This window comes from Castor canadensis, chromosome 10 (genome assembly GCF_047511655.1).
Source record: "Castor canadensis chromosome 10, mCasCan1.hap1v2, whole genome shotgun sequence".
Lineage (NCBI taxonomy): Eukaryota > Metazoa > Chordata > Mammalia > Rodentia > Castoridae > Castor > Castor canadensis.
The window spans coordinates 129,906,620-129,911,542 of NC_133395.1; the positions used below are offsets into that span (position 1 = coordinate 129,906,620).

The following is a 4,923-nucleotide window of genomic DNA, read 5'->3' on the forward strand; positions in this document are numbered from 1 at the left end:
CAGAACTTCATCTGGAGTTGCGTCCCATCATTCTTAAATAAAACAGTCCCCTCAGTCGGCTGTAATTAAGCGTCCACTTCAGCCCCGGCGAGCTTGGCATCCGCACCTGCCGCTGGGATCCCCTTCCTCCCGGCACCTGCGCCCGGCTGTGCGCGCCCCGCCCGCGCGCGCGCGCACGCGCACGCGCACTCGCCCCGCCCCGCCCCGCCCCTCCCCGCCCCGGCGCGGCGCGAGAGGAACAGATGGAGCAATCTTCCTCCTCATTCCGCCAGAAGGCCCCCCGCCGCTCGGGGGGAGCGGCGCGGTTGTAAGACACATAATTAGACACGTCAATGGACAATGGCGCGGGTTAGAGGGGGTGGACTGGCAGAGGGAACAGGCGTTCCCACTGATCGCGGCGCCAGTCCGGGGCCCGGCCGCAAGGCCGCCTGCGCCCGCAGCTTGGGGGTCCTGGCCTCTCAAGCAACGTCTGACTTTGCTTGTTTCCCCCTAAACACCGTGCCAGGGTGATTTATGTGCAAACGAAGTCGTTCGCGTTGACGTGTCACCTGCCAAGTCTCCACGCTCGGTGTGGCAGTGGCCCCTCCAGCTGCGCAGTAGGACAGGCAAAGAGGATCACAACCCATCCGCCCACAATCCCTCCCCCTCCTTCCCTCCCCCCTGCCCCACGTGTGACTGACTCAAGGAGGTCGAGGAGGCTGGTGTGACTGTGAGCGGTTCGGGCCACCTCACCAGGCTCGACAAGGAACGGTCCCTGGTGCTGGGGGAAAAGGCGAAGACGGATCTGGAATCCAGACTGACCTCAGGCGAGTCACCCAACCCCTAACCTGGACCTCCACCTGCATAGTGGGGGTGCTTTCTACCCTCGCCGCCAAGTGGGGCGCAGTGCGCTAGAGCTCTTGGAGCTAAGACAGAATTAGAAGTGCAGCTCTGGGCCGATAAAGTGAAGAGGAAACAGAAGTGGAAGCTGGGGGCCTCCGAACATGCGGAGAACGGGAAGGAAAGGAGACAGGGGAGGGAAAGCCCCCCTCCCCCCTCCCCAGTGCAGCCTGGGAACAGCTTGGAGCCCATGGGTGTCCAGAGCCAAGACTACCTGGCAGAGGAGACCCTCCCTGGGCAGAACTGCCCAACTCTAGCACCTCCCTGTGGCCAGTGGCTGGCAGCAGCCTGGGGAGAGAGTGTGAAGGCCTGGCAGCTGGAAGCTGTCAGCTTACCATGCTTCTCACATCTCGCTGGCTCACTGTTCCTCTCTCCCTTCTCCTTCCCTCCTTATCTTGGACTCAGAGCCTGGCCAGTGCTAGGTATGCACTCTCCCACTGAGCTGCCACCCAGCCCCTGAGGTTCTTTCTTGCAGGGAGAGCTGAGTGGCCCAGGGGGTTGGTGAACAGATGGCAGACATCTACTGGTTACCTTCCCACTGTCCTCCATTTCCAGTGTCCCATAGTTCCCCTGACTCTGCCTCCCCAGCTCCAAGGTAGCTAGATGACTGGGTCTGACCCAATCAGGGAGAGCTGAGTGGCCCAGGGGGTTGGTGAACAGATGGCAGACATCTACTGGTTACCTTCCCACTGTCCTCCATTTCCAGTGTCCCATAGTTCCCCTGACTCTGCCTCCCCAGCTCCAAGGTAGCTAGATGACTGGGTCTGACCCAATCAGTGGCAGTCCCTGAAGGAATCAGTTTGTACCTAAATCAACTCAGAGTGAATCTGAGGCTTTTGCTGGGGAGGCTGGGGCATAGATAACCTCTTCTGACAGATGATAACAAAGTAGGTAGCCACCAAGGGACATGAGAGAGGTGTTCAACTGGGATAATATCAGCCTTGAGGATGGCAGAGCAAAGAGACAAGAAGCAGAGACTTTGGTCACACTGTGGAGTGGCTCAAGTAAGATGCTCCTGAAATCCATTCTACCATTAGGCTTCACAGTTTGTAACTACTAAGTCCTCCTTACTTTTTGAAGGAGTTGTGTTAGGTGTTCTGTTATAGTAGTCCCCCTTATCCTCTGGGATATGTCCTAAGACTCCCCAGTGGGTGCCTGAAACTGTGGATAGTAATATACTATGAAGGAGTTCAGTTTACAGATTGGGCACAATAAGAGATGAGCAACAGTAACTAATAATGAAGTAGAACAGCTGTAACAGTAAGAGCTATGGGAACGAACTTGATCTTCTCTGAACAAATCCTTACTGGCCTGTAGATCTTAGCAACCTCAAGCTAGTTTTTTTCTTTCCTTCCCAAGTTGACAAGTTTCACCTTTTCAATTAAGGGGTGCACATTACAGCTTCTCTCCGGCACATCCAAAATGCCAGCATCACTACTGATGCACTTTGGGGCCATTAATAGTAAAATAAGGGTCACTTGAACACTGTCAGACCCCAACAGCTGACCAAGGCAGCTGATAAACGACTAGTTGCAGGCAGTGTATACAGCTGGACAAGCGGATGAGTCATGTCATTGACAGGAAAGAGCAGGATGCCGCAAGATTTCTGGGAGTTACTCAGAACCACGTGCAACTCAGAACTTGTAAATTAATTCTGAGATCTTCCATCAGATATTTTTCCTACCATGGTTGACCACAGGGTAACCGACTGTGGAAAGCAAAACTGTGCATGAGGGATAATTACTGTACTTCTAAGAAAGGCCTCTGACTCGATCAGTCATACAGGAAGCAGATTCCCTGTGAACTACTTGACAGGCACTGGGTCGACACTAATGGAAACGGCATGGATGGAAGAGTAGAGTGGGATCCCTGGGCAGAAATGTGGGGGTGTGCACCTCGAGTAAAGGACACAAGGACTCTGTGTCTGCATCTTTTAACCCTCCACTCTGTACATCATCTCCACCACACAGATCCTTGTGACTTCCTTCTCCTTCCCAAGTTGAGTTTGCAAAACTGACTCCAGATACATTTTGTGACTTTTCTTTCTTTTTTTTTTGGCAGTACTTGGGTTTGAATCCAGGGCCTCACACTTGCTAGGCAGGTGTTCTACTGCTTGAGCCACGCCACCAGCCATTTTGTTTTTGGTTATTTTTGCCTGGGTTGGCCTGGTCCTTGATTTTCCTACCTATGCTTCCTGCATAGCTGGGATGACAGGTATACAACATCACATACAGCTTATTAGTTGAGATAGTGTCTCTCTAACTTTTTGCCCAGGGCTGGCCTGGAACCTTAGTCCTCTGATCTCTGTCTCCTGAGTAACTAGGATGATAGGTGTGAGCCACTGTGCCCAGCCTTGTGACTTTTCTTGATGCCTCTCACCCTCAACGTCTGCCAAGAGCTGGGGCCTCTCTTCATATCCCAGATTCAATTCCTGACAGCAGGAAGTTCACACACTTTACTCATTTAGACGTCTCTGGATTCTGACTGCCCTGTCTGCAGAGAGGACTAGGCACTAGTCCTCTCTTAAGTTTCTTGGATGATCCAGGTGTGTAGCCAGCATCAAGAACCCCTGGATTAGTCAAGCTTTCCAAAAATCAGTAGACCCGGAAGCTCAACCCCAATCCAGCCAGCAGAGCACAGCCGCATAGTCTCTGAAGTGGAGCCAGGCCACTGCTTGGCTTTACCCAGGATAGGACAGATCTAACATAGTTCTTAGCACAATGTGGTCACTTGACAAATAGTTGTCATTAAATTCCTATTTCTTCTCTAATTCAGGTTATGCTGTCTTTAAAATAAAGTATGCTGCTGGTTCTCGGAGTCTGCTTGGGTCCTGAGCTAGGATGCTGTGGTGTTGGCAGGTTCGAGGCAATTCGAGCTCCAGCCAGGATGATCAAGGTTGTTTGCAATGACCATCTGGGGAAGAAAGTCGGCATCAAGTGTAACACTGATGATAGCCTCAAGGACCTTAAGAAACTGATCATGGACCAAACTGGCACTCGTTGGAACAAGACTGTACTCTGGGGACTGTGAAGTCCACGATAGGATGAACCTGGAGCTTTATCACCAGGAGGGCAGAGTTCCTTCCCTGCCCTCCCCTCCTCTCCCTCCTCACCTCTCACACTGCTATGGATGCTTGTTTTTAAAAACTCACATTAATAAAAACTGAGATGCTGCGGGGGAAAAAAAAAAAAGACATGCTTCCAGTAGTACAATGAGCAATGGCTACTAAGGAAACACCTAGGCATCTTAATTAGTTTCCCATTGTTATAACAAAACACCTAAGGCTGCATACTTATAAAGAAATCTATTCAGTTCTCAGTTTTGGAGACTTAAAGTCCAAGATTGGGGAACTCCATTGACTTGGCCCCAGGTGAGGGTCTCATGGTGGATGGCATCCTGGCAGAAGTGTGTGCACGTGAGAGCTCACAGAGATTCAGTGGTCAGGTATTATCTTTCATCATAACTCACTTTCGCAAGAACTAGCTCTCACCTGACACCAGTACCAACCTCTCCTCTAGTGAGCGAGTTTTTCATAAAGCTAAATATGTTCGTAGTTTTATATGAAAGGATGGTTTCAGGAGAATCATGACTGGGTTGAGTGTAATAGATGTGTAAAATAAAAAGTTAACAGACTTACATTGGCATTCTGTGTACCCGTATTGTTTGGCCTTTTTCTAGATTTAATTTTGCGGAAGTCCATATACAACTCTGGAAACCACTGCTCTAGGGGGTAGCCTGATAGGAGCCTCTATTTCCATCTCTGATTTGTCCAGCTCTCCTTGGATTCAAAGCTCTTCCAGCAGGTTCTGGCCCTGATTCACTGGGATGTCCTCACCCCGTCAGGGGACACTGCCTAGAATGCAGAGAACACTGGGAATTCGGGGGTGGGATGGGAGGGTATCAGGAAAAGAAAGAATATATGTTCTGGTTAGGCCAGGGGATGAGGGTCTCAGACCAAGGGGGTAAGAGTAAAGATGTACTTGATCTTTTGGATGAGAACATACATAAAAAATGATGAGAACCAAGACATGTGAAACCAACAAG

General features: G+C 50.8%; 1 long non-coding RNA gene across 1 annotated transcript; it reads left to right on the forward strand.

Annotated features, from left to right (window-relative positions):
* Positions 1-226: 226 nt before the first annotated feature.
* On the forward strand, positions 227-4,517 carry LOC141411534 (uncharacterized). The gene is made up of 2 exons (XR_012436358.1): positions 227-806; positions 3,655-4,517. It is a non-coding gene; the product is annotated as an uncharacterized lncRNA (long non-coding RNA).
* Positions 4,518-4,923: the final 406 nt, after the last annotated feature.